The sequence below is a fragment of the Dasypus novemcinctus genome, chromosome 8 (assembly GCF_030445035.2).
Source record: "Dasypus novemcinctus isolate mDasNov1 chromosome 8, mDasNov1.1.hap2, whole genome shotgun sequence".
NCBI classification, from domain to species: Eukaryota; Metazoa; Chordata; class Mammalia; order Cingulata; family Dasypodidae; genus Dasypus; species Dasypus novemcinctus.
The window spans coordinates 12,379,992-12,392,543 of record NC_080680.1 but is presented as its reverse complement, the minus strand read 5'-3'; the positions used below and the strand labels follow the sequence as shown (position 1 = coordinate 12,392,543).

Here is a 12,552-nt window from a genome sequence, read left to right as displayed (position 1 = left end):
TATTCTTTATCTGTTGAGTAAGTTCTGTTCTGTTCCTACTTTGTTGATATAGATTTTTCTTTAATTGTGAATGGGTGTTGGATTTTGTCAAATGCTTTTTCTGATCTATTGAGATGATGATGTATTTTTTTCTTTTAATCTCTGATATGATATATTATATAAAAAAACCCTTTAATCCTCAGAAAATTTCCACTTGTTTATAATACATAATCCCTTTTATATTTTGCTAGGTTTGGTTGGCTCATGTTTTTTTTTAAAGGATTTTTGCGTCTTCATAGGGAGATTGATATGTAATTTTTTATGACATTTTTGTCAGCGTCATGGAATAAGTTGGAAAGTATTCCACTATTCATATTATTGGAATGACTGAATAATCAATGTTATTTCTTCTTTACATATTTGTGAGAATTCACAAATGAAGTCACTTAAGACTCACCTTTTTTTGTGGGCAGTTTTTTTATTACTAATTCAATTCTTTACTTATTATAAGGCATTCAGGTTTTAGTTTCATTCTGAAAAAGTTTTCATAATTTGTGTTCCTCTAGGACTTAATGCATTTCATGGAATTTCTCTAATTTGTTGACTTAAAATTGTTTATAATATTTCTTTATAATATTTTTTGCTTCTGTAGGCTTACTAGTGATGTCCCCATCCTTACCCCTGTTTGATCATCAAGACCTTCTCATTTTTTGTTTCAGTAGAGCTCATAATTGGTCTATTTTAGTGATCTTTTCAACATGCTATTACTTTTTATTCGGTTTCTGCTATTTCATTGGTTTCCTCTCTAATCTTTATTATTTCCTCTCTTCTATTTGCTTTGGACTTAATTTGTTTTTTTCTACTATCTTAAGATGAAGCTTAACTTATTGATTGGAGGCACTTATTTTCTGGTATGAGCATTTAGACCACTAATGTTCATTCTAAGCATTACTTCTTTTGGCCTTTTTTATAAATAAAATTTCATTGAGGTAAATCATTCATATATGAACCTTCATAAACAGTAAGTATACAGTAAAATTTGTGAATCTACAAAACAAACATGCTTATCATCATTCAAGGCTCCCATGCATCTTCCCACCACTAACACCTTGCATTGTGGTGAAACAATTGCTACAAAATAAAAAGGAACATTGTCTAACTTTACCCCATAGCTTACATTCAGTGTATTTCCCCCAATCCATACAATTATTAACACCTACCCTATATTAGTATTATATATTTATTATCATTCATGAGAATATGTTCTCATATTTGTCCTGTTAATCATAGTCCATCATCCACCACTGGATTCCCTGTGTTATACATCCCCATGCTTTGAACAGGCCATTCAAAGTGTACACTCGTTTTCATCATAGAGTAGTCCTGTCAACACCTCAGTAAATTTTAGAATGTTCTCATTATTCCAAAAGGTAAAATCCCATACCCCTTTATACAACCTATAGTTGTCCCTTAAAATTGCAAAAATATCTTCTTGCCATTGTTCTAAAATATTACAATATTACAGTTAACTATCATCCATATTAGTTGTAATTTTCCTGTGTATCACCATATTCTTTGCTCTTTGTAAAAGAAGAACATTCTTATATTTATACTATTAACCACCAAAATCACTGTTATACATTCCTTAGATTATTTTCTAGTTTCCCTACAATTGTCACATGTCCACAGACTACCCCTTTCAGTCTCAATCACAGTCATAAATCAGGAGTGTTAGTTGTACTCACTATAATGTGTTATGTGTATTACTCTCAACCGTATTCATTTCCACACTACTACAATTAACCATATTAATATTGCTACATACATCAATCATCAGCTCCTATTGTCAACCCATACTCCAGAGTTTACTTCCGTGAGTTTACTCATTGCATTTGGTTCATAATAGTGAGACCACACAATGTTTGTCTTTTTCTGTCTGACTTATTTCACTCAGCATAATATCCTCTAGGTTCATCTATATTGTTATACATACCTGGATAAAATTCCTTTGTATGTATATACCACATTTGTTTATCCATTCATCAGTTGGAGGACACTTGGGCTGGTTCCATATTTTAGTAATTGTGAATAATGTTGTTATTAACATCAATGTGGAAATGTCCATTTGCATCCTTGCCTTCAGTTCTTCTGAATGTCTTCCTAGTAACAGGACTGCTGGATCATATGGCAGTTTTATATTCAGCTCCTTGAGGTACTGCCAGTCTGTGTTCCACAGAGGATTCACCATTCTTTGTTCCCACCTACAGTGAAGAAGTATTCCTATTTCTCCACATCCTTTCCAATACTTGCAGTTTTCTGTTTTGTTTTGTTTTTAAAGTAATGGCCATTGTATAAAGTGTGAAATAGTATCTCATAGTTTTGATCTGCATTTCCCTAATAACTAGTGATGTTGAACATTTTTTCATGTACTTTTTTACCATTTGTGTTTCCTCTTTGGAGAAATATATATTCAAGTCTTTTGCACATTTTAAAATTGGGTTCCTTGTCTTTTTATCCTTGACTATCCATATAGCATGGCTATCAAACCCTTGTCAGGGTTTGATATATTTATATTTGATGTATGTTGTTTTGAAATATTTTCTCCCATTGAATAGCCTGCTTTTTTACTTTCTTGACAGTCTTTTGGAGGAAAAAAAAGTGTTTAATTTTGAGGAGGTCCTATTCCTCTAATTTTTTTTTCTTGTTTTCCTCATGCTTTGAATGTAAGGCTTAAGAAACTACTGCCTACCACAAGATCTTAAGATGTTTTCCTAATTTTCTTCAAGGAATTTTATGGTTGTAGCTTTTATATTTAGGTCCTGGATCCATTTTGAATTAATTTTTTTTATAAGGTGTGAGATAGGGGTCTACCTTCTTTCTTTTGGATATGAATATCCAGTTCTCCCCACACCATTTGTTCAATAGATTGTCTGACCCAGCTGAGTGGGCTTGACAGCCTTGTTAAAAAAAAATCTATTTCTGTATTCTCAATTCAGTACTATTGATCAATCTATCTTTATGCCAGTACCAAACTATTTTTAGCACTGTAGCTAAGTAATAAGTTTTCATGTCATCAAGTATGAGTCCTCTGGTTTCATTCTTCTTTTTTTAAAAATAATTTTCTTTATTTTTTGAAAGATACTTAGATTACATAAATGTTACATAGAATATATAAGGGATTCCCATTAGCCCCACTCCCCACACTTCCCACATTTTCCCACATTAGCAACATCTTTCATTAATGTGGTACGTTCATTGCAATTGATAAACACATTTTGGGCATTGCCACTAAGCATGGATTGTAGTTTACTTTGTAGTTTATACTCTCTCCCATTCCACTCTGTAGGTTATGGCAGGATGTATAATGGCCTGTATCTGTCATTGTAATGTCACTCAGGATGGTTCCCACATCCCAAAAATGCCCCCATATTACCCCTGTTTTTCCCTCTCCCTACCACTAGAACCTCCAGTGGCCACTGCCTCCACATCAATGATCTTTCTTCCATTGCTAGACACACTATAAGTCTATAGTAGAATACTAGTAAGTTTACTTTATCCCATAGTTCGTTCCTGAGGACTCTGTGATGCTGATGCCTATTTCACCTTTAATTGAAGAGAGCCTTTGATCCTATACGGCCAATGGATGAGACACTCTTGCTTGTAGCTGTAGACACTGTCGGTTCCTTGGGATGTTGTTTGTCCATCATCTCCTCCTTGTTAGTTGTCTTGGTTGAGTCCAATGAACTAGAGAGTAGGTATTGCAACTCCATTGAGATTTAAGGTCAAGCTGGCACATAGAAAGCCCCAAGATCTAAGTCTCTTGGATGCACACCTACCACCTCTAGTACTAATTATAGGTTCAATTATAAGGACAGAAGAGTCGTGTAGGGAAACCACAGCAGAGTCCTTCTCTGTCACATGGGGGGCATAAATTTCAAAATAGAGCCCAATGGCCAGGGACCAAACTCCTGAACTGAAAGCCCTGACTCTAGTGTCTGGATGTCTCTATTGTCCTCAGGAGCCCTTCTTTTTGAGGTAGTATCTTCCTTGGCTGTCAATGAGATCCTGCTGGGGTGTGCACAAGCGTTACCTCTGGAATGATCCCCTGACTCACTTTTAAGTCTCTTAGCCATAGAAAGTCATTTTTTCTTTGCCTTTCCCCCCTTTATGTCAAGATTTTTTTTTCAATTGCATTGCTTGTTGGTACTTGGTACCAATCCCTTGGCACCCAGGAGACTCATCATTTGAAGTTGTATCCCATGCTAGGGGGAAGTTACTTCATTTATATGCTGAGTTCAGTTTAGAAAGAGGCCACCTTTGAGCAACAGGGAAGCTCCCAGTAGGTAACTCTTAGACAACCTACAAACTTAAGCTAAGTTTCAATTTCAAGAGAGAAGGCTCATGAGCATAGTCATCAATATCAAGGGCTCATCAATGGACCATCCTTCACTAGTCATTGTCTCTACTTGGGGTTTCCTGATGTTCCATTAGAAAAAGTGGCAAAGCTTTTGGTTACTGTGGGAATTTGATATTCTTTTGGTTACTGTGGGAATCGCCACTCACTGTGACAATGCCCCATAAACACTTGAATACATTTATGTATGGCCAGGTGAACTTCCTCCCATGTATCCCCCATTACTGACACCCCACACCATGATCCAAAACTTCTTTAAAAACGAAGCCAAAGTTATTGCCAAGTATAATTAACAGGAAAATGAAATCATAATGATAGGTTTAAACATAAGAAATAAAATACATAATAATTTAGAAAAACTAAAATTAAAATAAAAAATGGGATATTAAAAATAATGAAGGATATTAAAAATAATGAAAAATATTTTTAAAAAATTTTGGGATATTTTTATTTTATCACTGTAATATCTATTGTCCTGTATGTACAGTAACATTATTTTCTTCCATTTATTCCCCCAGTGTCTTATTTTTTTTCATTTTGTCTTCAAAGAAGTTTTAGGTCACAGTAAACTCATGTACAGAATACAGGGACTCCCAATACCCAAAATCCTCCCTCATTTCCCACTTTCCCTATTAATAACATTTTTATATATGGATGATACATTTTTTACAACTGATGTACAAATATTGATATAGCTACTAAGCATACTCAATTGTTCACATTATGGTTTACATTTTGGACCATATATTTTATAAATTTTTGATGAAATTTTCGTGACCTGTATCCATCATTGGAAGATCATATAGAACACTTCCATTGCCCACAAAATGCCCCCTGTTTCTTCTATTCTATTCCCCTACTCCCACCCCTTGCAACCATGGTCACTACCAGACTTCTCTCCTTGAAGGACAAGATTCATAGTTACTGACAACAACACTGAGGGTTTAACACACTGGTCTATCCTACCCTATAATGCATGGCCCATGGTCTCAAAAGACTCCCACCCATGTGTTTGTGAATATAGTAGGCCTCCCCAGGATGGGAATCCAAAGCTTTCTTGTTCATTATGTGGATACAACGCACTGTGACAAAATGGTCCCTTGCACACTCCCTAGAAGCCTTTCCCAGGTATGTCTTGTACCAAATGCCCACCCCATCCAACACCCTAAATCAGTAGCCCTTCCTTGTCATATTGACAAAAGAGCATTCCCAACATTGTATTTTCAACCACTACCCACAGTCCCCAGTGCTCACCTGCTACCTTCCCCAACCATTCCCCCATTTGCAAGGACCGTCCAACCCTCCCTCCCCACCCTACCCTCCAGTCAGATCTGCATTACCCAAGGCAATAGTATCAATAAGCCCTGCCATGTCCCTTCACTGAGCAGCTACACACTTCCACCTCCTCATATATACCCTTTATCATGTTGAGGAAGTTTCCTTCTCTTCCTATCCTTCATAGTGTTTTTATCAGGAAATGGTGCTATATCTTGTCAAATGCATTTTCTGCATCTGTAGAGATGATCATGTGATTTTTTTACTTTCAATCTGCTTATGTGGTGTAAAATATTGGTTGATTTTCTTAGGTTGAAACATCCTTGCATACCAGGGATGAAGCTCACCTGGTTATGGTGTATAATTCATTTGATGTGTTGTTGAATATGATTAGCACATATTTTGTTAAGGATTTTAACATATAGGTTCTTTAGAGCGATTGACCTGTAGTTTTCCTTTCTTATAGTATCTTTGTTTGACTTTGGTATTTGGATGATGTTGACATTATAGAGAGAGTTAGGCAATGTTCTTTTCAATTCTATTTTTTGGAAAAGTTTAAGCAAGATTGGTGTTAGTTCTTTCCAGAATGTTTGATAGAATTCACCTATGAAGCCATCTTGTCCTGGGTTCTTGATGACTGATTGTATCTCATTACTTGCAATTGGTCTGTTGAGTTCATCAATTTCTTCTTTCATCAATGTAGGCTGCTTGTGTTTTTCTAGGAATTTGTCCATTTCCTCTAAATTATCCATCTTGTTGGCATATAATTTTTCAAAGAATCCTCTTATGAAACTCTTTATCCCCTCCTCATTTCTTATTTTGTGTATTTGCATTTTATCTTTTTTTTTCCTAGTCTATTTAAGGACTTGTCAGTTTTTTGGATCTTCTGAAGAACCAGCTTTCAGTTTTATCTTTTCTATTGTTTTTTCAATTTCCATTTCATTTCGATCTGCTCTAAACTTTGTTATGCCCTTCTTTCTACTTTCTTTGGAGTTAGTTTGTTGTTCTTTTCCTAATTCCTCCAGGTGTGCAGTTAGGTCTTTGATTTTAGTTCTTTCTTCTTTTCTGATATATACATTTATGGCTGTGAATTTCCCTAGTACAGCTTTTGCTGGATAGGTTTTACTATGTCTTGTTGTCATTTTCATTCATTCCAAGGGTAGTTACTGATTTCTTTTGAGATTCCCTCCTTGATCTACTGTTTGTCTAAGAGTGTGTTGTTTAACTTCCATATCTTTGTGCCTAATCTAGTTGTCCTGCCCTTACTGATTTCCAGCTTCATTTCCTTGTGGTCAGAGAGATTACTTTGTATAATTTCCTTCTTTATGAATTCATTGAGAGTTGTTCTGTGGCCTAGCATGTGGTCTATCTTGGAGAATGACCCATGTGCACTTGAGAAAAATGGATACCCCACAGTATTTGGGCTCTAGAGTTCTGTCTATGTCTATTAGGTCCAGATGCTCTAATGTATTATTTAAAGTCTTTGTTTCTTTATTGATTCTCTGTGAGATGCTCTGTCTGATGGCGATAATGGTGTATTAAATTTCCTAATACAATTGTAGAGGCATCTATTTCTCCACTTACTTTTTCCAGTGTTTTTCAGGTGCCCTGGTTAGGTGCATAAATGTTTATGATTGTTCTTTTTTCTTGAAAGATTACCTCTTTTACTAATATATAGTGTCTGTCTTTGTCTCTTACAGTAGTTTTGCATTTAACATCTATTTTGTCCAATATTAGAATAGCTACTCCCATGTTTCTTGGTTATTGTTTGCTTGTAAAATTGTTTTCCAACTCTTTACTTTCAGCCTCCTTGAATCTCTGGGTCTAAGGTGGGTTTCTTGTAGACAACATTAAGATGGATCATATTTCCTTATCCATTCTGCCAATCTGTTCCTCTTGACTGGTGTGTTTATTCCATTAACATTCAATGATGTTATTGCCAAGGAATTGCTTACATTAGCCATATTTTCTTTGGGTTTGTGTTTGCATATGTTGTTTTAATTTCTCCTCTTGTCTTTTTAATTGTCCCTTCAATATCCTCCAACTCGCTCTCTCCTGTTTTTTCCTTTTGACCTGCAGAACTCCCTTTAGTATTTCTTGAAGGGCAGATTTCTTATTGACATCCATCTTAATTTCTGTTTATCTGTGAATATTTTAAACTTTCCCTCATTTTTAAATGCCAACTTTGCAGGATAGGGAATTCTTGGGCAAAACCATTTTTTCTTTCTGTATCATAACTATGTCATACCACTGCCTTCTTGCCTTCATGTTTTCAGATGAGAAATTAGCACTTAATCATATTGAGCTTCCCTTGTATGTGATGGTTCTCTTTTGTCTTGCTGTTTGCTGTATTCTCTCTTTGTCTTGAGCATGGGCAATTTGACAGGCATATGTTTTGGAGGAGGCCTGTTAGAATTTATACTGTTTGAAGTGCTTTGAGCTTCTTGGACATGTACATCCATCTCCCCCAATAGAGTTGGGAAGTTTTCAGCTATTTATTCCTCCAGCACACCTTCTATCCCTTTTCCCCACCTTTCTCCCTCTGGGATGTCTACAATGTATATGTTTGTGTCTTTCACATTATCATACAAATCCCTAATTCCCTGCTGGATTTTTTTCTATCTGTTTTGCTATCTGTTTGATTTCAGATGTACTGTCTTTCACATCGCCAATTCTTTCTTCTGCTCCTTTAAATCTGTTGTTATGTGCTTTCAACGTACTTTTGATATTGTGGATTGTGCCATTCATCACCAACATGTCCGTTATCTTTTTATGTATCATTACAATTTCTTCAGCCTGTTCTCCCAGTGTCTTCTTAATATCCTTAATCTCTTCCTTCACTTCATTAAGTTGATTCATGATGTCTGTTTGGACAGCACTGAATAGTTATTCTATGTTCTGAATCTTCTCCTGGTTTTCTGTTTGTTCATTGGGCTGGACAATGTCTTCTTATTTCTTAGTATGGCTTGTAGTTTTTGTAGATGTCTAGACATTTGTTTATCTTGATAGGTTTATTCAGTTGATTAGCTTCTCTCTCTACTCTATGGTTTTATTTTGTTGTTTTTGAGTGTTAAGGTTTTGCTTTCACCCTTCATTCCTCTTATTCTATTTCCTTGCTGTTGTATATTTTCCCTTCAAAAAAAAAATTTAAGACACAGGAAATAGGAAGAGATGGGAAGATAAAATGAATAATAGTAATAATAAAGTAAAAGCTTGGAGAGGGACATTACAAGGCATAGGAAATTTAAAAATTTACCTGAGTAAGAAGTACAGAGGAATAAGATTAGAAAAGTGAAATAGAAACAGTGAAACAAGAAATAAAATACAGAAAAATATAGAATGAATTGGAAGGCTGAAATGATGAGAAGAAGGGAAAAGAAAAGAAAAGGGAAGAAAGAAACAAAAAGTAAAAAAAGAAAGAAAACAGGGATTAAGAGATAAATGAGGGGATAGGGAGCGATCTCCCAGCGAGGAGGCAAGATGGCCGGGGATTCTTCCGCGGAACAAGTGCAGAACAGGATAATCCGTTCAGCAACAAACAGAAGAAGCTACTGAAGCAGCTGAAATTTGCAGAAGGCCTAGAAAAAAGGTGGACATGAGCAAAGCAAATCTGGAGGTTATAAAGCCATGGATAACAAAACGAGTAACAGAAATCCTTGGATTTGAAGATGATGTTGTGATTGAGTTTATATTCAACCAGCTGGAAGTGAAGAATCCAGACTCCAAAATGATGCAAATCCACCTGACTGGGTTTTTGAATGGAAAAAATGCTAGAGAATTTATGGGAGAACTGTGGCCCCTGCTGTTAGTGCACAAGAAAACATTGCTGGAATTCCTTCTGCTTTCCTAGAACTGAAGAAGGAAGAAATAAAACAGAGACAGATTGAACAAGAAAAATTGGCATCTGTGAAAAAACAAGATGAAGACAAAGATATGAGAGATAAAGAAGAAAAAGAAAGCAGCAGAGAAAAAAGGGAAAGGTCTCGAAGCCCAAGAAGACGCAAATCCAGATCTCCTTCCCCTAGAAGACAATCTTCCCCTGTCAGGAGAGAGAGAAAGCGCAATCATTCTCGATCTCTCCGCCACAGAACCAAGAGCTTGAGTCCTTCCCCTGCTCCAGAAAAGGAGAAAACTCCAGGGCTCCCAGAACCTTCAGTGAAAGTAAAAGAACCTTCAGTTCAAGAAGCCACTTCTACTAGTGACATCCTGAAAGTTCCCAAGCCTGAACCTGTACCAGAACCTAAAGAACCTTCTCCAGAAAAATTTTCCAAAAAGGAAAAGGAAAAGGAGAAGACTCGGCCTAGATCTCGGTCACGTTCTAAATCAAGATCACGGTCCCGGTCCGGCTCTCCATCTCATACTCGACCTAGAGGGCGCCATAGATCCCGATCAAGATCATATTCACCTAGAAGGCGGCCAAGCCCAAGAAGGCGGCCTTCTCCTCGAAGAAGAACTCCACCAAGACGAATGCCTCCTCCACCACGGCATAGAAGGAGTAGATCTCCAGTGAGACGAAAAGGGCGCTCATCAGCATCCTTGTCTGGGAGTAGCTCATCATCATCTTCGTCTCGTTCCCGGTCACCACCAAAAAGAAGCCTCCCAAGAGGACATCAAGTCCCCCTCGAAAAACTCGTAGGTTATCTCCTTCAGCAAGTCCTCCAAGTGAAGGCACCTGCCTTCACCTCCAGCAACTCCACCACCAAAGACTCGACATTCGCCAACACCCCAGCAGTCAAACCGTACCAGAAAAAGTCGTGTTTCTGTCTCTTCTGGGAGAACTTCAGGTAAAGTGACAAAACATAAAGGTACTGAGAAAAGAGAGTCTCCTTCACCAGCACCCAAGCCTTGAAAAGTAATCTGAATCTGAAGAAGATAAAGGTGGCAAAATGGCAGCAGCAGACTCTGTACAGCAGAGACACCAATACAGACGACAAAACCAGCAGTCTTCATCTGACTCCGGCTCTTCCTCCTCCTCAGAAGATGAGCGACCCGAGAGGTCCCATGTGAAGAACGGTGAGGTAGGCAGACGGCGAAGACATTCCCCTTCCCGGAGTGCCTCTCCATCACCACGAAAGCGCCAGAAAGAGATTTCCCCTCGTAGTAGACGGAGGAGAAGTCCCTCCCCACCACCCACCAGAAGGCGACGTTCTCCTTCTCCGGCTCCTCCTCGGCGGCGCAGATCTCCCACACCACCACCACGACGAAGGACTCCTTCTCCTCCCCCACGTCGGTGCTCACCTTCCCCAAGAAGATACTCTCCTCCAATACAGAGGAGATATTCTCCTTCTCCACCTCCAAAGAGAACAGCTTCTTCCCCTCCCCCTCCTAAACGAAGGCCATCACCATCTCCACTCCCAAAGCGTAGGATCTCCCATTCTCCACCTCCCAAACAAAGAAGTTACCCAGTCACCAAGAGACATTCACCTTCATTGTCATCAAAGCATAGAAAAGGGTCTTCTCCAAGCTGATCTACCAGAGACCCGATCTCCACAACCAAACAAACGGCATTCGCCCTCACCACGGCCTCGAGCTCCTCAAACCACCTCAAGCCCTCCTCCCATTCGAAGAGGAGCATCATCATCACCCCAAAGAAGGCAGTCCCCATCTCCAAGTACTAGGCCCATTAGGAGAGTCTCCAGGACTCCGGAACCCAAAAAGACAAAAAAGGCTGCCTCACCAAGCCCTCAGTCTGTAAGGAGGGTCTTCATCCTCTCGATCTGTCTCAAGATCTCCTGAGCCAGCACCTAAAAATCCCCAGGCACCTCCATCTCCTGTCCAGTCTCAGTCACCCTCTACAAACTGGTTGCCAGCAGTACCAGTCAAAAAGGCTAAAAGCCCAACACCAAGCCCATCTCCAGCAAGGAATTCAGACCAAGAAGTAGGTGGAAAGAAAAAGAAGAAAAAGAAGGACAAGAAACATAAAAAGGAGAAGTTCAAGAAGCACAAAAAACACAAGAAGGAAAAGGCTGTAGCTGCAGCTGTAATCCCTGCAGCGGTTGCTGCTCCCACAACTACAACAGCACAGGAAGAAGCAGAGGCAGAGCCAGAGCCTAAAAAGGAGACTGAAAGTGAAGCTGAAGATAACCTTAATGACTTAGAAAAGCACCTGCATGAAAAGGCCCTGAGATTAAGGCGGAAGGCTCAAGTGTTCCCACAGTCTTAGACGGAAATGTTTGTTATGATGTAAATTTTATTTGGTTTGTACGCAATTCAATTTCAAAATTGCTAAAAATGTGTTTGAGCTTTAGACTATAACATTTGTTGTAATAATTGCTAGGTTGAAGTTCACCGTGTAAAAAAGGGGGGCATGGATTTACATTGCAAAAGGTGTCCACAGTGTATTAGTGACATTCTTTCATTGACAGCTGACATAAATTCATTTAGAGTGAGATATTTTAAGCCAAAAAAATTTCCTTTTTTAAAAAAGGGAATTTAAATATGGTTGGCATTCTTATGGTTCCTTTAATGCTTCTGGCTATTCCCAGAGGTGTTTTGTTTTGTTTTTTCTTTTTTTCTTTCTTTCTTTCTTTCTTTCTTTCTCTCATTTGAGTCTTAGCACACATTTAAGTTATGATGCTTCCACCTAGTGTGGTTTGTAAGCTTGCCCAGAAATAAGACCACTTTGAATTACCACAAAAGTATAAATGAAGAGGAGGTCCTTGGCAAGATGGTGGCTGCGTGAGCTTGCCTGGTAGTGTCTCTGCAGGGGGCGGCTGGGCAGCGTTGAAGGCTCTTTAGGACCGCGCTGTTTCGGGGATTTTTGCTGGTTGGAAGGTGTCTGGACGTCAATTCAGTGGGAAGGTAACAGAGAGGATACGTCTATAATATATAAACGGAGGTCCCAGCTGGGCGCGAGAAGTTCCCTCCTTGGGTGGGCGGAGCCG

At 38.5% G+C, this 12,552-nt stretch overlaps 1 pseudogene; it reads left to right on the top strand.

Annotated features, from left to right (window-relative positions):
- The first annotated feature begins 3,618 nt into the window (after positions 1-3,618).
- LOC101438044 (serine/arginine repetitive matrix protein 1 pseudogene) lies at positions 3,619-12,066 on the top strand (annotated as a pseudogene).
- Positions 12,067-12,552: the final 486 nt, after the last annotated feature.